Source organism: Onychomys torridus, chromosome 2 (assembly GCF_903995425.1).
Source record: "Onychomys torridus chromosome 2, mOncTor1.1, whole genome shotgun sequence".
NCBI classification, from domain to species: domain Eukaryota; kingdom Metazoa; phylum Chordata; class Mammalia; order Rodentia; family Cricetidae; genus Onychomys; species Onychomys torridus.
In genome coordinates, this window is record NC_050444.1 from 21,112,180 (window position 1) to 21,136,261 (window position 24,082).

General features: G+C 38.9%; 1 protein-coding gene across 6 annotated transcripts in view; it reads right to left on the reverse strand.

Annotated features, from left to right (window-relative positions):
* The window catches only part of Wwp1 (WW domain containing E3 ubiquitin protein ligase 1), a 116,388-nt gene that overhangs the window by 78,142 nt on the left and 14,164 nt on the right, over positions 1-24,082 (reverse strand). For 5 of the 6 annotated variants that reach the window (XM_036177717.1, XM_036177719.1, XM_036177720.1 and 2 more), the window contains exon 2: positions 20,776-20,871. The exons of the other annotated variant lie outside the window; for it this stretch is intronic. The gene's annotated coding sequence lies outside the window, so the exon portion shown is untranslated. The remainder of the gene's footprint in view (positions 1-20,775; positions 20,872-24,082) is intronic. 6 annotated transcript variants of the gene reach the window in all.

Below are 24,082 nucleotides of genomic sequence, written 5' to 3' on the forward strand. Positions count from 1 at the left end.
CAACTGATATCTACTTAAGAGTAATCAGTTGTCATGCTCATGTAAGAAAACCAAACAAGTCAGCCCTAAAAACTTAAGATACAAGTAACATTATGTGGATTAAACAAATGGTATTTATAAATATGTAAGTATATATCTATACAATTTTGCATACAATAACAAATTAATGAAAAGCAAGACCATAAATTTGAAAGAGAGTGAAGAGGCACATATGGGGCTTGGGGTGTCAGGAGGAAAGGGAAGGTAGAAACGTACTTACATTAATCTCAAAAATAAAAAAGTAGAATGAATTTTTAAAAAGAAATCAATTGAAATGGAACACTTACATTATCAACTAAGGGAATAAAATCAATGGAAATTGAAGGCCTTTTCAATTTTTAGCAGTCTGGTCTACTAGATAATAATGAAAGACCTTCCTTCCTGCTTTAACATAAACACTTTCTGTGTAACTCAAAACCAACTGTCTTATTTTCTAAGTTCCATTATGTTCTTAAGTGTGGAAGTTATCAAGCCTATACCACATTTATATAATGGCAGCCTTAAAAAAGACAGAGAGATGAAAAGATAGTAAGAAACAGATAATTCAGTGTATAAAGGCACCTGCTGTCAAGGCTAACAATCTTAGTTCAATCCTTATACTCCACAAATTGTCCTCTAACTTCCATGTTTTATTTATTCCACATAAACAAATAAAATGACTTGTAAACAGTATAGACAAACATCTTATACTGAGTGTATATACTGATAGTTGCAGTGCATGGTCAAGAGAAAAAACTGGGCCTGCTGAAAGGTGAAAGGAACTGAGACGTCATTGTGAAGACCCAAGACAAAATTACATCAGAGCACCAACAACCCACTGACATACACCGTTAGGACAACACTCAAATTTAGACATGGAGTTTACTGAAAATGAAGAACAGCCTAATCTGGGCCTATAAGTAAGAGTCAATGGAAATCCAATACAATAGTTTCTGACTGTCAAGAACTTTCAAAGTTACAACTGTATACTTTTAAATTCTGGTTTTATTGATGAATGATGAAATAAAGTATGGCCAATCAAGAAAAAAACTATAAAAAGATAATATACAGGCACCAGTCAGAGGAGTGGGTGAATTACCCACCTGCCAGCAGGACTGTCCCACTGCCCCACTCCTTGGATTCTGTTCCCCCCAAGACCCATTCCACCACCCAAGCTTTCCTGCCTCATCACCCTCTCTATGACTAGCCTTTCCCCCCCAACTCCAGTAGACTTTATTGGCTCACGTACAGTCCACACCAGTCAGAAGAAGAGGTGAGTGACCTGATTCCTGCCAGCTAAGCTGTCACACTCCCCAGATTCTGATCCCCAGGACCCATTCCACGGCCCTCCCCTACCCACCTCATCACCAGCACCACTGCTGGGCACTGCCCCCAACTCCTGCAGAATCCCACTGTTGGGGTGTAGACCACACCAGTCAGAAGAACAGAGACCTGCTGGACCAAAGCCAAACTAACCAGCAGGAGGCCAGTTCCCAACTTAGAGAGAGACTCCCTCCCTATTAAATCAAAGGTCATGTTGGGAACTAGAAATCCAGGCCACAAAAACTGGAAGACCAAATAGAAAACAAAAATCAATGGGACAAACTCAGAAATCAAGGACCTAGACCTATAATCATCCTAAAATCAGGTACCTAAACACCAGTGTAAGAATACAATCAACAATAGCCAGGTCAATATGGCACCACCAGAGCCCTATGACAGCAAGATCTGAATATTCCACGGTTGCTAACACATAAGAAAAGCAGTAAAACAACTTTATGAGGATGACAGAGGTCCTTAAAGAGAAAATAGAAAACTCCCTTAAGGAAATCAAAGAAAAGACAACCAAAAAATCAATAAATCCCTTAAAGAATGCCAAGAAAAGGAAGAAAAGCAAGAGATGAAGGTAGCTACTCAAGATCTGAAAACCAAAATAGAAGAAATAAAGAGAACACAAACTGTAGTTGGAGTTTTTCTGTCTGGCCCAGTCAGGACAAATCTCTCTTACCCCGCCAGTCCCACAGTCGCTCAGACCCAACCAAGAAAATAAAGTTCTGATTGGCCAGTGGCCAGGCAGGAAGTATAGGAGGGACAAGAGAGAAGAGAATTCTGGGATGTAGAAGGCTGGGAGAGAGACACCACCAGCCGCCGCCATGAGAAGCAACATGTAAAGACACTGGTAAGCCACACGCCATGTGGCAAAGTATAGACTAACAGAAATGGGTTAATTTAAGATAGAAAAGGTAGATAACAAGCAGCCTGCCACGGCCATACAGTTTCTAAACAATGTAAGTTTCTGTGTGCTTTCTTGGTTGGGTCTGAGCGACTGTGGGACTGGCGGGTAAGAGAGATTTGTCCTGATTGGGCCAGGCAGGAAAACTCCAACTACAAATGGTGCCCAACGTGTTGGCAAGAATTTCCACCTAAAACCTGAGAAAAAAAAGATTCTAAACGGAGCTAAAAACAGCTTCCTAGTTGTCTCCCTCAAGTTAGTGGCAGCCTGCAGGTTTGAGCTACTATGGCAGGTTCCTGGCGTGTGCGTCTGACCTGCAGTGTGGCGGGAATGAGGAATCTATAAGCGACACTTTACTCTGCAGCATGGTGGATTTAGCCTTTGCTAGTTAAAAAAAAAAAAAAAGAAAAAAAATTTCTGGGCTATGCGCTGCTTTAATAGAACTGCTTCTGATAGTTGATGCTACACATGGCTCCAGACCCAGAGTTGGTGGTAAACTGAACCACCGCCATGTTGGGAAGCTGAGGTGGGTGGAGCCAGCAGCCACAGAGGCGTTTCAATCTTACAAAGATGGATATTACACAGAGAATCTGGTTTGTCTTGTCTTTGGGACTTTTAACTACAGAAAAAGATTTGATCGTAAAAGCTGTTAAGTTAAATAAATATGTAAATTTTAAAGGTAACTTGACTTCAAAATTTGGATATAAGGATATGTTGCTTTGGAAAAGAGTCTCTGCTTTTGTTTCCACAGAAAGCCAGAGGCTGTGGATTTGTTCCAGATTAATATACATCAGGTTTTATCAGCCAAGACCACCTGAAAGGTCTCCGATGACACCATGGCCCAGATGATCCAACATCCAGAATGGTTTCAAGGCAACTGGCTCAGAGGTTCACGCTAATGGACAACTCCATAATCCTAAAATTTTCTTTGTGTCCCCATAAGATACAGCACCCCCCTCCAGCAGGAAGTAGTAAGAGAAACTATGCCCACATTCCCAAAATTATCAAGCTGGCTTTGGAGATGGAATTGGCTCACTCCTTCTCTAAACCCAGACATATTGCTAAAAGAAAAGGTTAAAAGATTCTTGTGTCCCAAATCAGAAGAACCCTCTGGTGTGGGACAGAGAAAAACCAATATTTTTCTTTAAAGCAGTTTGATTATAAATGAGTTCTCTTCCTAAAGAAGAAAAGGGGATATGATACAGATATAATAGGATGAAAGGGTAGATTGAGGAACTTACTTCTAAAGAGCAACAACTCGTTTAAAATGTTTTACATTGGTATAGATTTTAGTCTATTGATACAAACTTAAAGTTAATTTTGTTATACTGTGTGTATATTTCTAATCATGTTTAAGGTATTATGTTTGTATAGCTCATTTTAAATTGAAATGGATAATTAAAAATAGATTAATAATTAGTCGTCTATGATAATCATACTCGTAGCCATGTTAGTTAAGTCTTCTAGATATACATAGACATATTTCAGATAGATAGGTAATCTTCAAATACATCAAAGACCTACAGAATATGGCATTTAAAATACTTTTAAAATTTAGACTTTCTGGACAGTGAGACATGTCTGCTCCTGGCAGCACCAATTTACTTCAGAGAGGAGGATGGGCATTGAAGACACTTCATATGGAGTTTATCTTCACCTTGGCAAAAATAGCCATTTGGGCAAGAAACTGTTCTTGCCCGGACTGCTTGATCGACTGGACGTGCAGGACCCATAGAAAGGTGACCACTAAACTTTGCTTGACAAAATGGTCCCTTCAGGTTCCTGCTTCGCAGAGGAAACTGCCAGACATTCTACAGGACACTGAGAGAAGTGACCAAGAGACTCTAGCCCTGTGGGCTGAAGACAAATGCCCCAACTTTACAAAGGAACATTAGGTGACTGTCCAGGCTGCCAGCTGTCTCTGTCTACTCTTGCAAGACTCCCGAAAAATGCTTGCATCCTTCTCCCGGTTCTCAGGTAATATTATATCCTTCTGAGGTCTTCGATGTGGTTGAAGACTAGATAGTTATAATTTCCTCAGTTATGATAAAAGATAAGTTAGATATAAAACCTTAGACTCACAAATATAAGATAGATAGGATATCTTCTTTAATATTGTAACTGTAATTCTTGCTTGATAATTGTTTTGTTATATGTAATTGTACTATGTAAAAGTTAAAACCTTCCTTTAAAAAAAAAGAAAAGGGGAAGTGCTGTGGATATCGCTCTGTGTAAATAAAGTTCTGATTGGCCAGTGGCCAGGCAGGAAGTATAGGCGGGACAAGAGAGAAGAGAATTCTGGGAGGTGGAAGGCTGGGTGGGAGGAGACACCGCCAGCCGCTGCCATGAAAAGCAACATGTAAAGACACTGGTAAGCCACAAGCCATGTGGCAAAGTATAGACTAACAGAAATGGGTTAATTTAAGATAGAAAAGGTAGATAACAAGCAGCCTGCCATGGCCATACAGTTTCTAAACAATGTAAGTTTCTGTGTGCTTTCTTGGTTGGGTCTGAGCGACTGTGAGACTGGCGGGCCTGTCCTAATTGGGCCAGGCAGGAAAACTCGGCCAGGCAGGAAAACTCCAATTACAACAAACTGAGGGAATTTTGAAAATGGAAAAGTCTAGATAAGTGAACAGGATCTACAGAAGCAAGCATCACCAACTGAATTTAAGAGATGGAAAAGACACTGAAGATACAATAGAAGAAATAGATTCATCTGTCAAAGAAAATGGTAAATCTAAAGAAATCCTAACACAAAACATCCAGGAAATCTGGGACACTATGAAAAACCAAATCTAAGCATAATAGGAATAGAAAGAGCTAAAAAAAAAAAAAAAAAAAAAAAAAAAAAAACAAAAAAAAAAACCCAGCTCAAAAACCCAGAGGATATATTTAACAAAATTATAGAAGAAAATATTCCTAAGCTAAAGAAGGACATGCCTACAAATGTTCAAGAAGCTTACAGAACATCAAATAGATTGGGTCAGAAAAGAAAATCCTTGAGCCACATAATGATCAAAACACTAAACATACAGAACAAAGAAAGAATGTTAAAAGCTCCAAGAGAAAAAGGCCAAGTCACATACAATGGCAGACCCATCAGAATCACACCTGACTTCTCAATGGAGAATCTAAAAGCCAGAACTTCCTGGACAGATGCCAGCCCAGACTATTATACCCAGCAAAATTTTCAATCAACATAGATGGAGAAAACAAGATAGTTTATGACAAAGTCAAATTTAAACACTATCCACAAATTCAGCCCTATAGAAGGTACTAGAAGGAAAACTCTAATCAAGGAAATTAACTATGTCTATGAAAACACACTAGCAAATCCCAAAGGCACACACACACACACACACACACACACACACACACTACAACTACCAACACCAACACCAAAATTAACAACAATTAACAATCACTGGTTGTTTAAGATCTCTCAATATCAATGGACTCAATTCCCCCTCAAAAAAAAGACACAAGCTAACAGAATGGTTACAAAAACAGGATCCATCCTTCTGCTGCACATAAAAAACACACCTCAACATCAAAGACAGATATTACCTGAAAGAAAAGCGTTGGAAAAAGATTTTCCAAGCAAATGGACCTAAGAAGCAAGCTGATATAGCTATTCCTATATCTAACAAAATAGACTTAAACCAAAATCAATTAAAAAAAATGGAGAAATACATTTCATCTTCATCAAATGAAAAATGGTATCTCAATTCTGAACATCTATACCCCAATGTAAGGGCACTCACATTGGTAAAAGAAACATTACTAAGCCTTAAATCACACAACAAACCCCACATATTAATAGTGAGAGACTTCAAGAACCCACTCTGACCAATAGAAAGGTTGTCCAGACAGAAACTAAACAGAGAAATAATGGAACTAACAAATGTATTGACTCTGATGGACCTAACTTATCTACGGAAAATTTCACCCAAACACAAAAGAATATACCTTCTTTTTAGCATCTCATGGAACCTTCTCCAAAGTTGACCATATACTCGGACACAAGTCTCAACAAATAAAAAAAAAAAAAAAAAAATTGAAATAACCCCCTGTAGCTTATCAGACCACCATTGATTAAAGCTGGATTCCAACAACAACAGAAAGTATAGAAAGCCTATAAATTCATGGAAAAAGAACAACTCTCTATTGAATGCCTACTGGATCAAGGAAGAAATAGAGAACTTAAAGACTTCCTAGAATTCAATGAAACCAAACACACAATATACCCAAACTTATGGGACACATGCAAGCAGTACTAAGAGGAAAGTTCATAGCACTAAAAGCCTGCATAAAGAATTTGAAGACCTCATACTAGCAATGTAACAACTCATCTGAAAGATCCAGAACAAAAAGAAGCAAATTCAGAAGGAGTAGAAGATAAGAAATAATCAAACCCAGGGCTGAAATCAACAAAATAGAAACATAGAGAACAATACAAATAATCAATGAAACAAAGAGTTGGTTCTTTGAGAAAATCAACAAGATAGACAAACCCTTATCTAAACTAACCAAAAGGCAGAGAAAGAATATGCAAATTAACAAAATCAGAAACAAAAAGGGGGCCATAACAACATTCACTAAGGAAATCCAGAGAATCATCAGGTCATACTTCAAAAACCTATGCTCCACAAAATTGGAAAATCTAAAAGAAATGGACAATTTTCTTTGTAGGTACCACATACCAAAATTAAATAAAGAAAAGATAAACAATTTAAATAGATCTATAATCCCTAAGGAAACAGAAGCAGTCATTAAGTCTCCCAACCAAAAAGAAAAAAGAAAAAGAAAAACAACCCCAGGGTCAGATGGTTTCAGGACAGAATTCTACCAGAATTTCAAAGAAAAGCTAATACCAATACTCCTCAAATTGTTCCACACAATAGAAACAGAAGGAACATTGCCAGATTCTTTTTATGAGGCCTCAATTATCCTGATACCCAAAGTACACAAACCACAACAAAGAAAGAGAATTACAGACCAATCTCCATCATAAATACTCAATAAAAATACTGGCAAACCAAATCCAAGAATACATCAAAAGAATCATCCACCATAATCAAGTAGGCTTCATCCCAGAGATGCAGGGATGGTTCAACTTACAAAAATCTGTCAATGTAATCCAGCCTATAAGCAAACTGAGAGAAAAAAAAAAAAATCACATGGTCATCCCATTAGATGCTAAAAAAGCCTTTGCCAAAATCCAACACCCCTTTCATGATAAAAGTCTTAGAAAGATCAGGGATACAAGGGACATACCTAAATATAATAAAAGCAATATACAGCAAGCTGACAGCCAACATCAAATTAAATGGAGAGAAACAAATTCCATTACAATCAGGGACAACACAAGCTGTCCACTCTCTCCATAGCTATTCAATATAGTACTTGAAATTCTAGCTAGAGCAATAAGACAACAAAAGGAGATCAAAGGGATAGAAATTGGAAAGGAAGAAGTCAAAGTATCATTATTCACTGGTGATATGAGAGTATACATACATAAGCAACCCCCAAAATTCCACCAGAAAACTCCCACAACTGATAAACACCTTTAGTGAAGTGGCAGGGTACAAGATTTACTCAAAAAAATCAGTAGCACTCTCTACAAATGATATAATGGGCTGAGAAAGAAATCAAGGAAACATGACCCTTCACAATGGCCACAAATAATATAAAGTATCTTGGGGTAACTCTAACTCTAACCAAACAAGTGAAAGACCTGTATGACAAGAACTTCAAGCCTTAGAAGAAAGAAATTGGAGAAGATATCAGAAGATGGAAAGATATCAAATGCTCATGGATTGGTAGAATTAACATAGTAAAAATTGCCACTTTATCAAAAGTAATCTACAAATTCAACACAATTCCCATTAAAATCCCAACACTATTCTTTACAGACCTTGAAAGAACAGTACTCAACTTCATATGGAAAAACAAAAAGCCCAGAAGAGCAAAAACAATTTTGTACAATAAAAGAACTTCTGGAAGTATTCGCCAGCTCTACTACAGAGCTATAGTAATAAAAAACAACAACAAAACAAAACATGGTATTGGCATGAAAACAAACAGGTGGCTTAAAAGAACTGAATCAAAGACACAGACATAAATCCATACACGTATGAACACCTGATTTTTGACAAAGAAGCCAAAATTATACAATGGGAAAAATAAAGCATTTTCAACAAATGGTGCTGGTATAACCATATGTCAGCATGTAGAAGAATGCAATATATCCATATCTATCCTCCTCCACCAAACTCAAGTCCAAGTGGATCAAAGACTTCAACATAAATCCAGATATACTGAACCTAATAGAAGTGATAGTGGGAATTAGCCTTGAATGGATTGGCCTAGGAGACAACTTTCTGAACAGAACACCAATAACACAGGCACTAAAATCAACAATTAATAAATGGGACTTCATGAAACTGAAAAGCTTCTGCAAGGCAAAGGATACCATCAATACGACAAAATGGCAGCCTACAGAATGGGAAATGATCTTTACCAACCCATATCTGACAGAGGGCTGATTTCTAAAATACATAAGGAATTCAAGAAACTAGACATCAAAACACCAGATAATCCAATTAAGAAGTAAGTTACAAATCTAAACAGAGACTTCTCAACAGAAGAATCTCAAATGGCTGAGAAACAGAAATGTTCAACATCTTTAGCTATCAGGGAAATGCAAACCAAAATGACTCTGAGATTCCATCTCAGAATGGCTAAGTTCAAAAATACAATTGACAGCTCATGATGGAGATGTGGAGCAAGTGAAACACTCCTCCACTGTTGGTGGGAGTGCAAACATGCACAGCCACTTTGTAAATCAATATGGCAGTTTCTCAGAAAATTTCAAATCGATCTACCTCAAGACCCAGCCATACCACTCTTGGGCATATAACCAAAGAACGCTCAATCATACTACAAGGACATTTGCTCAACTATGTTCATAGCAGCTTTATTTGTAATAATGATAACCTGGAAATAATCTAAATGTCTCTCAAGCAAAAAATATATTTTTTTAAAAGTGTGGTATATTTATACACTGGAGTATTTACTCATCTGCTAAAAACAATGACATCATGAAATTTGCAGGCAAATAGATGGTACTAGAAAAAAAATCATCCTGAGTGAGGTAACCCAGACCCAGAAAGACACACATGTTATATACTCACTTATAGGTGGACATTAACTGTAAAGTAAAGGAGAACCATGCTACATCCCCAGACCCAGAGAGGCGAAGTAACAAGGAGGGCTCCAAGAAGGGAAGCTCACCTCTTTAGGAAGGGAAAATAGAGATTGTGTGGGTAGACCGAGGGTGGGTGGGGATTAGGTCAGGGTGGAAGTACAGAAAGAGACAACTGCAAATGTGGGGCGTTTTGGGTGAGGTAGAAACCACTGTGCAAGGGAATCTCCCAGGAATCTACAAGGATGACCCTAGCTAAGACTTCTAGCAATAGGGGATACATATTCTGGATTGACTATCTCCTCTGACCAGGCAAGGCATCCAGTTGAGGGATTGGGACACCAACCCGCCACATAACCTTCAGCCTACAACCTGTCCTGCCTATGGGATGTGTTGAGGTAAGGGTGGTGCTGAGATTGAGGGAGTGGCTAACCAATGACTGATCCAGCCTGAGACCCATGCCAGGAGAGTGTGCCCACCCCTGACACTGCCTGTAGTACCAGGACCTAGAGGCTGAATGGCTCAGAGACCAAAAAGAACCAAATACAACTGGAGAGAAAAAAAAGTCTTAATACAAAAGGGTGTGCTTAGTCTTACTGCAACTTGATATGAAAAGATCATGTCACATAAAAAGAATACAACAGGGCTGGAGAGACAGCTCAGCAATTATCCAGAGGACCAGATTGAACCAATCTCCAGCACCTACACAGCAGCTCACAACTGTCTGCAACTCCAGTTCCAGGTGATCTAAAACCCCCTCTGGCCTCCAAAGGCAATAGGCATGCATGTGGTGTACATACATACATACATACAGACAGAACATCTACACACATAAAGTAAGTTTTAAATCAAAAGAGAATATAATGCTCACTTGCTCTGCTTCCTTGGGTTCTCTTTGGCTGTATCCATTTATTGAGACTTGTACTGCTTTGTTTGTTTGGTTGGTTTTTTGAGGGGCTCAGAATTCAATCTAGGGCCTCACAAATGCTAGGCAAACACTCTAAAACTAAGTTGCATTTTCCTTGTATTTGGTTTTGTCTTATGATTCTGAATATGAATGTGCTCAAACATTAGCCACAGCCCAGGGTCTTTCATTACTTTTAGTGGGCCTGAGATTATTTTTAAATGCCTTACAAAATGACCCTAACTTGGATCTGGCTATTCTTTTCAGTATTAAACTAAGTTTGAAGGACTGAAGTAAAAGGTAACCACAAAAATATTTTTTAAAGATTTATTTATTTATTATGTATACAGCATGTATGACTGCAGGCCAGAAGAGGGCACCAGATCTCATTACAGGTGGTTGTGAGCCACCATTTGGTTGCTGGGAATTGAACTCAGGACCTCTGGAAGAGCAGCCAGTGCTCTTAACCTCTGAGCCATCTCTCAAGCCCCCAGAAATATTTTTATTATACATCATTATAAAATTTATTTATACTTACTGTATATCAAGGACATACTTTAGAAACATGATTATGATGCTGATGCTAACCTGGATCATATGTCTGAGGAAATGTGTGTTTTTTTTTTTTTTAAATATTTATTTATTTATTATGGATGCAGTGTTCTGTCTGCACACCAGAAGAGGGCACCAGATTCCATTGTAGATAGTTGTGAGCCACCATGTGGTTGCTGGGAATTGAACTCAGGACCTCTGGAAGAGCAGCCAGTGCTCTTTACCTCTGAGCCATCTCTCCAGCCTGGAAATGTGTGTCTTATTCCACTACTGAAGTTGTTTATCCTCTTTCCCATACTGTGTTCTGGGAGGAACTCACTGTGGGTAACCTACACTGGAAGTATGGAATAAGTTATTTCCCACATCCTTGAGGACAGACAAACATATTCTAGCTGGAAAAGATTTTTAAATGAGAAAATCAACAGCTTGGGCTGAATAGTGGCAAACAATTTCAAAATAAACTAACCCCCCCCCAAAACCCAAACAAGAAAGAAAGAAGGTAAGGAAGATAGGGAAGGAGGAAAAATACCACAGGTTAAAAACTTGAATGGATGCTGGGCAGTAGTAGCTAATCATAGAAGAGGCAGGCAGAACTCTTTGAGAGATCCAAGGTTACATAGAGAAACACTGTCTTGAAAAACCAACCAACCAAACCATCAAGGAAAAAAACTAAACAAACAAAAAACCTTGAAAGACAAAATAACGATATATACAATCCCAGAAAAATGAAAACAAGACAGAAAATGGCCTAGTTTTCAAAACTAGTGAAGGACATTTATCTGAAATGTCAAGAAACATTGCATTGTTTGAAAAAAAGTAATATAAAGGAATTCTTGTTTAAGAAAATCTAATGTCCTCTTCTGGCCTCCAATGGGTACATTTGATGTACCTACACACGCTCAGGAAAACACTCATATGCATGAAATAAAAATAAGTTTTTAAATAAAATAATCAACCACTAAAGTCTCTTTGGAGAACATAGAAGGCATGAAAAAACTGCTTAGATAAACCAATAAAGAATGATCAATAGCAAGCCTTTACTTAAGAAATGAAAAGGTCATGTTTCATACAATTATCAGAAAGGTGATCTGAGGTATAAAAGAAAAAGGTGAATGAAAAAGCTAGACTACAAGTAAATCTATAAATACCGTCTATTAAGAACCCATTATTATAGTTTCAATGTGGAGACTTGAGCAGAAATAAAATTACTGCCCCACAGAGGTACTACAATCTGGCTGAACATTAACTTTAAAGATTTCTTGGCAGATTTTCAAGAATGATCACAAAGAAATGGGAAGACAGTTTCCAAATTATAAAGGAAAATACAGAATAAAAAACAATTCAATTAATCAAAAAGGTTAGAAAGCAAACACAAATTAAGAATCCATATATAGAAATTGCTGTGGATATCGCTCTGTATAAATAAAATGCTGTTTGGCCAGTGGCCAGGCAGGAAGTATAGGTGGGACAAGAGAGAAGAGAATTCTGGGAGGTGGAAGGCTGGGGCAGAGAGATACTGCCAGCCGCCGCCATGACAAGGAGGATGTAAGGTACAGGTAAGCAACGAGCCATATGGCAAAGTATAGATTAATAGAAATGGGTTAATTTAAGATAGAAGAAGTAGATAACAAGAAGCCTGCCACGGCCATACAGTTTGTAAACAATGTAAGTTTCTGTGTATTTACTTGGTTGATTCTGAGCATCTATGGGCCTGGTGGGTAAGAGAGATTTGTCCTGACTGTGGGCCAGGCAGGAGAACTCTAGCTACAAGAAATAGAATAAACACACAAATAAGAAGGTTGGGAATCAAGAGAGAGAGGAGGAGGAAGGGAGGGAGGAGGGGGAGAGAGAAAGAAGAAGGGAGGGAGGGAGGGAGGGAGGGAGGGAGGAAGAAAAAAAAGAAGGAAGCATAAAAGAAGGAAGGAAGTAAGGAAAAGAGAAAGACAGAGGGAGGAGAGGGAGAGGGAAAGAGAGAGGCAGGGGGAAGGAAGGATTATTAAGGAAAATGATACAAGGTTCAGTTCAGTTAGAAGACGTAAAGCCAAACTGGCATACTTTAAAAATAAACAAAATCACATATTCTTTCTCCCAACATGATGATTTAGCAAGAAAAAAATAAACCAAGGGGAATCCTACTTTCTGATAAATGCCTTATGCCTCAAACTAATCTGATGAAGTAATAGAATGGATGATCGAGGAGCTGTCTTAGCCACTTGGCAGAGTGATGAAGACAGCAGGTAGAGGGCATCTCCATCTGACTTCTCCAGGTTGCTGGGCTTGTGTGGTTAATTGATTGATATTTAGTGCTCCAAAGGATTCTTTAATGGAGGTTTCTGTCACATCACAAATCAAATTCCCTAGAAAGCAGTGTAATGTCTAAACGTGTGAAGATGACACTGGCTAATATTGGATTCTTAAACCACCTGTGGAATAATAGGCAGGATTTAGCAGTCATTTCATCATAGCAATAGACAGCCTCTCCAAAAGAGAACATACAGAGAAGTGAACTCTGTACTTGATTTTAGTGCTCACACAGCTCAACTTCTCAGGAAGAATCAACCAAGAGAATGAGAAACAGTAGGCCTTTGTAGAATGAATGTAGAATGAAGGCAACGAGAAGATCCTGCAACAAAGTAAGATCAAGACTGCAGATCTATACCTGGGTCAAAGAAAGCTGAGGGACATCCAGCTGCAAGCTCTGTGCAGGAATATGCTGCTCACTAGGCTGATGGTGAAGAGAAAAACCTTGCTAAATAGATGCCAATACCCATGGTTTCTCCTCTCTCTCTCTCTCTCTCTCTCTCTCTCTCTCTCTCTCTCTCTCTCTCTCTCTCTCTCATTCAGAGCAAGCCAAATCCCTAATCACAAGTCAAAACTCATTATCTATTAGTGGTGTGAAGAAGCTTCAAAGACTATAAAACCTACAAGAAGAAAACTAACTATTCCTGGAGATCAAATTTTTCACATTTAATCACAGGTGAAATGGACAAAAAGGGGGAGAATTTAATGAAAAAATAAAACAAATTTATGTCTATTCTAATTTTTAGTAAATAAAAACTCTTTTAAGGACTAAAGGAAGTAAAAAAAATTACAATACAATATTGAAAATTTCATTGAATTTCAAGTAATGTAGTTTCCTATTCTCTGACCATAATAAATTCAACTAAAATTCAATATCAAATTAAAAGCTACTTTAAAAAAATTTTTTAGAATTATGTTCATTTAATAAACCATAAGCACAATTTTCAAATAAAAAAGAACTGAATGTCAAAAAAATTACATATAAAAGTTTGTGGAATACCAAACAGTTATGCTTACAAGCAAGTGACCTAGGAAAAAAGAAACTGAAGTCATGAGTTAATTGGATATAATAAACCTGAGGAAAACAGTAAAGAGATGAACTAGAAAAAAAAAGTGATCAAAAGTATCTTTAAATAAAGACGGAGGGAGGGGGGGCGGCTCAAGACAGTGTAAACAGCCCTGGTTGTCCTGGAACTCACTTTGTAGACAAGCTGGCTTTGAACTCACAGAGATCCACCTGCCTCTGACTCCCAAGTGCTGGGATTAAAAGCATTTGCCACCACACCCAGCTCAAAACCTATTTCTTAGAAAAAAAAAATCCTCCTGCTTTGTGGAAGAGAGATGGCTCCAGGGAACCCAGGTTCAATTCCCAGGCTGTTCCTTTCCTTTTAAGAGGTCAACGTACAAGGGCAAGAAGCACAGTCTCCCTCAGGCCCTATAGCCTGAGGTCATGGGCGGAGTGAATATCACTACACTGCTTAGGTACTTCCTCTGAATTGAACTATTTGCTGCTGGAGGGAAGAGGGAGATTCATAAGAAAGCTATGAAAATGTAGGCTTAGAAAGTAAGACTCATAACTTCAGACCTTTTTAAGATTCACAAGATCCCTTCCCCAAGATTACACAATCAATAAGAAATTGCTGAGGAGGAGAACTGCCTGAAAATTCGTCCGGGAACTAGCTCTAGGAATGCAGTTTTTGTGAGTTGTCACCCACGCTAGGGTGATGCAACTACAGAGATATTCATGTTCTTCAAAATAACCCCAATGAACTCACTGGTTCACCAAGCTAGACTTGGATGCAATTGTTTCTTTGTTCTGTTGTCAGTGCTCTACCTGGAAAGAAGAGATGTTTGTTCACGTCTCCCAGGAAAATTAACAAAACAACAGTAAACAAATGGCTAGCAAGATTGATGAAGAAACAGAGAGGCCTACCTAAAAAAGAAAAATGCATGCACGAACATAACTGTGTGACAGATGTAGTAATACACAACTAAAAGGAGTTTGAAGGGCCCCAGATCTAGAGCTCTGTGAAAGCCAGGAGCTTAAACACCAAGTGTAAGAAACCAGGTGGTGGAAAGTCATGACTCACTGGAGAGCCCCAGCTAGCAGCAAAGAATAAAACCCAGGCTAGCCTGAAAATGGTATGAAAAGCCCTGAGTGCAACAAGAACAGAGAACTAGCTGCAGCCCACAATGATGAAGATGAAACTATCAATGACTGTCTATGAAGCCTGCCATAAAAACAGCTGGACAACCGCAGATAGAAATCACAACAGAAGACTATGGTCCTCAAAGTATCAATATGGAAAAATATGAAACTAAATCTCTACCTCATATCGCTTCATATATAAATAAACCAAATCAGGATGTACTAACAGTGAAAATATGAGATGCAACCTAGCAATGTAAATATGCAACAAACTGATACTGCTTTACATTTCTTCTAAGGGCTTCTTAAACAAGACAGACAGACCAGCCTTACTAACCAAGAGAGAAAACAGAATTTTGATGACATGCAAGCTGATAGCTTCTATTTATCATAAAACATAAAGAAAACTATAATAACTAATTTTTCAAGGCTGGTAAGATGGTTCAGCAGGAAAAGGATCTTGAGTTTAATCTCTGAGGACAAGATCAATTTCAGCAAGTTGTCCTCTGACATATGCACACAGGCCTAGACACATATCCTGCTGTACACACACACACACACACACACACACACACACACACACACACACACACACGTGTAACATGAATCTTAAAGAGTCTTATTAATAAAACTCAAACCCGAGGTCAGTTATTGGGGTGATTGCTGGAAGATCAGAGAAGCAGAACAAGCCACAGCTATCTCACCTTGCTAGTTCCTCAGTTGATCTTGTTTCCTCAGGCTGGAAGCTTCTGAGTCCTCCTCTTCCACATGAATCTCAGCTGAACTGTGTTGCTCCAAAGCTTAAACTAACTACATGGTTTTTCCTCCCCTAATTCCTGGTCCTCACGCCTTAAATACCTTTCTCTTTCTGCTCCCACTCCCTGGGATTAAAGGTTGTGTTTCTGGGATTAAAGGCGTGGGTCACCATGTTTAGCTCTTTCTAAAGTGGCATTGAACTCAGAGATCCAGCTAGCTCTATCTCCCAAGTGCTGGGATTAAAGGTGTGTACCACCACCACCCAACTTCAGCTATAGCTTACTCTTCCTATTTTCTAGCCACCATTTTTGGCTTTGTTCTAGTGGCTGTCTGTTCTCTGACCCCAGATATGTTTATTTCAGGGAACACACAATATTTGGGGGAACACAATACCACCACACACACGATAAATGTAATAAAAAGTTTTCACTAAAGTATAAAGAACACCAAAAGACAAGCTATGAGCTGGGAAATGCCTATAAAACAAAAATCTAAAGATTAGGGTCTAAACTATGTAAGAATGCTTACAAGAACTGTCAAGATAGGTCAGTAAAGGATTTGCCTTGCAAGAACAAGAACCAGAGCCCAATCCCTAGAACCTATGTAAAAAGTCAGAGATGGTGGTACAGCCTAGGCTATCTACATAGTGAGTTCCAGGAAAGTGAAAGGCCTATCTCAAAAACAAACAAGACCCAAAAATCGGGGTTGGGGATTGGGTGAGAAGACAGTACCTAAGGACAACAGCTTAAGTTGTCCTCTGGTTTCCACTCATGCACACACAGCATGTATGTGCATGCTAACACATAAATGCATGTATACATAAGACACAAATACTGTCTTCAAGTAATAAGAAAAAGATAATTCATCAAGCAAAGTGGCAAACTCTTGACTGGAATTTCAAAGACAACAAAACTTACAAAATGGACAAATGCATGAAGAAATACATTATGTCACTATCTACCAAAAAAATACAACTTCAGATGACAGGATTCCACTTTAAAGTTTTAGAATAGTAAAAATTAGAAGAGTTTGCATGACATATTGGCAAAAAACACAGAATAGTGACATATCTAATAGATGTCACAGAGGTATAAAACTGGTAAAAATACTACTGAAAAAGAATTTGATATTTGCTGTGGATATCGCTCTGTGTAAATAAAGTTCTGATTGGCCAGTGGCCAGGCAGGAAGTAGAGGCGGGACAAGAGAGAAGAGAATTCTGGGAAGTAGAAGGCTGGAGGGGGACACCGCCAGCCGCCGCCATGAAAAGCAACATGTAAAGACACTGGTAAGCCACGAGCCATGTGGCAAAGTATAGACTAACAGAAATGGGTTAATTTAAGATAGAAGAAGTAGATAACAAGAAGCCTGCCACGGCCATACAGTTTCTAAACAATGTAAGTTTCTGTGTGCTTACTTGGTTAGGTCTGAGAGACTGTGAGACTGGCGGGTAAGAGAGATTTGTCCTGACTGGGCCAGGCAGGAAAACTCTAACTACAGACATTACCATGTGAAGTTGAACATTCATATGCTTTTTTATGGGCAATTCTTAATTTTATAATAAAATTATACTTGCATTTTACATAGAACCATCCTACATGATAAAAACAACAAAACTAAATCTATTCAAACCCCCATTGGCTAATTAGGCTAATTCACCTACTAGAGCACTATAGTGTAGTAAGAGTGAATGAACTACAGCTGTAGGCAATCACATGAGTGAGTCTTAGAAATGTACCAGTGAGCTGGGAGAAAGACAAGACTTCTGAGTGCTAACATCTTCCTCTCCCTCAGCCTTACACCAGTTCTTAGCACTCTGTCACCAAGAAATTCTCCTAATCCTAATAGCAAAGAATGAAAATGTTTTTTTTTTTTGCTTGTTTGTTTGTTGGTTACTATAACCTCAACTTTAGCTTCTAATTTCCTTTGAAAATGCCATGATTCCATAGCTGAATAAAGAAAACCAAAAACACGGGTAACTGTGGATGACAGCCCTCAAAAGCCTTCAGAGCAAACACAAAATTATATGAAGCACATTTGAAAGCTGCTAAGGTCCAAAGAGGCCACCACATAGCAAGCTGTCACTTGACTCTTTGCAATTATTTTCTGGTTATAAGTCTGAATTTACATCATTTACATAATGTGATGCTTCTATGTGGCCTTTTATCTTCCAGTATTTGCTTGAAATGTATAAATATCTATAAATTCGATGTTCCTCTAAAATAGAATACTTTGCAAGTTTTAAAAACACGCTGAATGGATACTATGGAGGTTTGAATGAGAATGGCCCCCATAAGCTCGTGTGTTTGAATACTTGGTCTCCAGCTGGTGAAGTTGTTTGGGAAGGACTAGGAGGCCTTGTTGGAGGAGGTGTGTCAACAGGGGCAGGCGTTGAGGTTTCATTCCCAGTGCACTCTGTCTTCTGCTTGTGGGTCAGGATATGAGCTCTCAGCTGCCACTCAGCTACCACCACGCCTTTGCTCTGCCAACAAATATGTTGACCCTCCTGAACCATGACTCCAATTAAACTTTCTTTTATATGTGGCCTTGGTCATAGTGCTTTTTCACAGCAATAGAAAAGTGACCAAGACAGATAAATTCAAAAGCATTTTCTTTTTGTATTAAAAAAGAGACAAAGTCAGGTACAATGGCACATGCTCTAATCCCAGCAAAGGAAAAAAGAAGCAGTAAGATTGAGTTCAAAGCTGGGGCCAGCCAGAACAACAAAGCAAGACCTTGTTGGGAGTGGGTGGGGAGTGACAAAAGCAAATTCAAGATGACAGCTTCATCTGAGTTGGAAAAAGAAAGGATTGTGGAATACGGGAATCAATCACAGTTAGCCCCTTAACCCTGTTGGCAGTGATCTACTATTAACTTTGAAATGGTTGGCTCACAAGTATTTATGTTTACCACTAGCTTCTATATGTGACACATAATCTGACATATTCGAACTATATATTTTTCTCTTTTTTTTGCGTGTGTGTGTGTGTGTGTGTGTGTGTGTGTGTGTGTGTGTGTATGTGGTATGCAGGCACATGTGTATATATATGTTCATGTGAGAATGTGGTATTATATACATGGCAGCATAAAGTTGACTTCAAATGTCTTCCTCGATTGCACTCATTTTATTTTCTGGCCGTCTATTACTGGACCCTAAACTCACCAATTCTTGTTAATCTAACTGCCCAGCTTGCCTTGGGTAATCCCTTCTCCACTTCCCTAGTATTAGCATTATAGGCAGCTGCCAAGTCTACCCAGCTTTTACATTGGTTCTGGGGATCCAATGGGGTCCTCATGCCTAGATAGCAAATGCTTTATTTATTGAGCTATCACCGCAGCCCCAGTAATTGAACAATGCATGGTAGTCAAGACAGTAGACAGAGAAGAGGGTAAGTCACTAATCCATCGATTGTGATGTCCATAGTCTATGATGGAAACAAAGGGAAAGGTAGAGCTTTCAGCCATTTAATTAGTGTTCCAATAAAGACAGTTCTTTCTCTGGGCAGTAAATGACATACAGGCTAGAAAGTACCTTTTATTTGGAGGCGGACTTAAACAAAAACAAAAGCAAAAGACTTCATTATTCCATTAGACAGATATTTGCTGAGAGTAAAGAAAGACAAGCAAGTATCAGATTAGTACTCTGAGAAGAAATTTGTAAACACTACATAGATAGGTGTTGTTTGAATCTAGATGATCTTTTAATAAAAAAAAAAAAACAGAGCCAGACATCAGGGTGAAAGCTGATCAGAGAAGCAGAGCAGCTAGCCACTAGTTCTTACCTCTATGAAATCCTCAGCCTAAAGAGAGTGAGTTTCAAGCCTGGCGGTGGTGGCGCATGCCTTTAATCCCAGCACTTGGGAGGCAGAGCCAGGTGAATCTCTGTGAGTTTGAGGCCAGCCTGGGCTACAGAGTGAATTCCAGGAAAGGCACAAAGCTACACAGAGAAGCCCTGTCTCGAAAAACCAAAAAAGAAAAAAGAAAAGAGTAAGTTCCTGATTCCTCACACCTTATACCTTTCTCTGCCCTGCCATATTACTTCCTGGGATTAAAGGCATGTGTGCTTCCCAAGCAAAGGCATGAGATCTCAAGTGCTGGGATTAAAGGTGTGTGTTACCACCACCTGGCTCTGTGTCTAATCTAGTGGCTGGCTCTGCTCTCTGATCCTCAGGCAAGTTTATTAGGGTACACAATATATCACTACAGATGGGGACTTTTCTGCCAGTTTTAAGGCTGCTTAATTTCTCTGTACTAATGAACTTGTCTATATGCTTTTGTTTTATGTAAATCCTCTATACACTGTAATCCTTAGACTAAAGAACATATACATACTAGAAAACATGATGATATGATTCAAAAACTGAACCTCAGGAAGTGTTTAAAGTGTATAGCTTCATTTTGTAAATTTTTTTATTTCTTTTGAGTCTCTCAATGTAGTCCTGGCTAGCCTGGAACTTGCTATGTAGACCAAACTTATAGAGATCCACCTGCCTCTCCCTTCCAAGTGTTGGAACTAAAGATGTGCACCCTGCAAAAAATATTTTTATAAAAATACATTAATTGATTTATATAGGTATAAGAAGCAACAATCAACATATACTTAGTTTGACTACTAGCTACATAATTTTCACTTAAACAAATGGGGTCACTTACTGTGTATCAGGAATTGTGCCAGACACTGAGGATACAAAGATGTGCAAGATACGAGTTCTTCTGTCAAGGAGCTCATAGTCTGGCGAGGAGACAACCCTGCGAACACAAAAGTTTTCCGTGTGACACAGAATGCCTAACACTTCCTCTGGAGTACATAAGGAAAGCAGACAGCCCTCAAAGAGTGGAGGCCTCACAGAGAAGACATCCTGCACATGTAACTCCGACTGTCACTTTTTATTTGATTTTAAAGAAGACTTGTGCCAGACATCATGGCACACACATTAATCCCAGCACTCAGGAGGCAGAGGCAGGCAGATCTCTGTGACTGTGATTACACCCTGTCACAAGAAACAAACAAATTATGTGTATGGGTGTTTTGCCTGCGTGGTTACTAGAATAGGATTGGCCCCCATAGACTCCTGTTTGAGTGCTTGGCACACAGAGAGTGCAACTAGAAGTGGACCTTGTGTGGCCTTGTTGAAGAAGGTATGTCACTGTGGAGGCAGGCTTGCAGGTCTTATAAGCTCAAGCTAGGCCTAGTGTGATAGTCTCCTTCTGATGCTATGGATCAAAACAGAACTCTCAGCTCCTCTAGCACCATGCCTGCCTCCATGCTGCCATGTCCTGCCATGGTGATAATGGACTAAACGTCTGAAAATGTAAGTGACCCCCAATAAAATGTTTCCTTTATAAGAATTGCTGCAGTCATGGGATCTCTTCACAGCAATAGAAACCCTAACTAAGACAGCCTGAATGTATAGCTGTGTACCACATACATTCCTAATGCCCATGGCATTCAGAAGAGGATCCCCTGAAATCGACGTTACAGAAAGTTATGAACCACCATATGGTTACTAGGAATAGAACCTGAGTCCTCTGGAAAAGCACCCATTACTCTTAAGGGCTGAGCCATCTCACTAGTCTCAAAATTCTTTAAACTATGTTTTATGTATATGTGCATGTGTGTGTGTCACATATATGCAAATGCTATGTGCTCTCTAATTTCAGAGTACTACAAATACAGTGTATTGCCTATATTTAGGATTTCCTTATATTCTCTGAAGCTGGATAAAAACTCTGTGGCATTTTCTATGGGTTGAACTGGACAAAATCAGCTTAGATGTGCATGTTGTCTCCTCTTCTGTAGAGTTTAACCTAATCTTATTTGGCTGAATATCCACTTTGTTGAAAAGTTTGGGGAAAGTCAGACTTTTCTATTTGTCTTGTCTCACTTACTCTCCGAGTTCTTGAATCTGAATTGACCCTACAGTCTTTCTCTGTTCTCACATGCTGGGTACCAAGTACTACAGGAAATAGTCATACCAACATGCAGATGTTGTCCCTGTGCGTTTATGAAAAACACCATAGTAATACTGCTTAGCTGTGGTTGATCACCTTTTCTTAGTTCTCTCAGTAATTGTTTCAGAATATCTCCTCCATGAACAAGTCTGTTGTCTTCTATAATTAATACCTCTGACAAACTTACTCCAACTATTTCTTCTCCATTGACTTAAGCCTAGCTATCTCTGATACGGGGATATTCACAAGTTTATTTTGAACATCATACTCCAAATGAAAATTGTCTACCTTCTCAAAATTAGAATAGCAACTAGCTTTTGATAAGTGACTATTTTTAACTATGCAGTCACTCATTTCAAAACTGGGGGAAGGAAACTAGGTGTGGTGGTGCACACCTTTAATCCCAGCACTCGAGGCAGAGGCAGGTGAATCTGTGAGTTCAAGGCCAGCCTGAGCAACATAATGAGTTCTAGGACAGCCAGAGCTACATAGTGAGACCCTGTCTCAAAAACAACAAAAAGGGGAGGAGAAGAAAATGGGTTAAAGGTTGTTTGTTGTTGTTGCTGAGAATGGGTCTCACTATGTCACTAAGCAGCTCAGACTGCCCTCAGATCCTGAGTGTTCGAATTACAGAGTGCACTGCCAGCTCTAGAAGATGTACTTGCCTGCTTACTTCAAGATACCACTGTAAAGTCAAAGCAATAAAACAAAATAACAAACAACACTCCTCTCCCAAAAAATCTGTTTAGAATGACCTGAATTGTCTGCACATGCAGCACATACTGAGCATAGTATTAAGGCTTTAGAAGTTCAGTGAAATATTGTCCCAACTCCTTAGGCCTGGATCAATCAATAAACAAATGCACTGATTGTCTAATCTGTAAAGACCAGCACAAATAGAAAAATAACAGAAGACAAAGTCCAGATTCACCAACAGGGAGTATAGTTTTGGAGACAATATTACAAAAAGGAAACAACCCAGTAACAAGATAGGGCAGAGAGCATCAAGTGCTAGAGAAGCTTGGCCCAAAGACAGGGAACTAAAAAGTTACAAATCCTAAATTGAGGCAGTTATTGTATCAACAGCACAAAACTTAAAACTCAGCAAATGTACAAATGATAAATGTGGATGAACCTATCAGTGTCCCTAATACTCAATTTAGCAACTCTAAAGCACACAAAATTATTTTATAAAAATGTAAACTATAGAATGTGATATTTAACTTAAAATAAAACAAGAATGTTACTTCTACATAAAGATAATTTATAAAAAGATATTTCTAGGTATTTTAATAAAATTTATAAAACATGACAATAATAGGAAAATAGCCTTGTTTGTCCAGGACCATCTACATTTTAGTTTAGTATCCTTGGAAACTCCTCAGTTCTGTGGGAACTGAGACATTCAATAGTTTTAGCGACCAAGGTAATGATTCCACCTGTTTTAACTTTTTCTATGGATCTCAAACTAATAGAATCCTGTGACAAAGCAGTTTCCTATTTCTCTGTTTCTTAAAACTGTAGAAAGAAAACCAGATCAGTCACACACACAATTATATCACAGGGACTGCATATGAGAGATGGGGAGAAATGTCTCTCTTAGCTCTAGAAATATTTTTTAACAAACTCTACATCATTACTTCTTTGACTCCTAAAGACCCAGACTCCTGCATAAACTTCTTAATGCTCAGGCCATCTGTTCTTCCCATCCCAGGCCTTCATCCCAACTGCATGGCCCCTTGACAAGGTAAGGCCTTCTACCAGTACCTCACCATCTTGCAGCTTGCCAGTCTTCAACCTTTTCATTAGCACACATGACCCTCATCCTTATCTGATGGGCCCTTCTCTACACACAACCCTGCAGAAGCTGTCTCTACCACGGTGCCCACTTTTCTTCTCAGGCATGCCCCTCTGGATCTTCTAAGGACAATAGCAGCAGTGCCATCAAGCCTGCTCATCGAATGTACTCTACCTCTAGGCTACCGCCAGCTGTCTTCTAGGTGGTTTT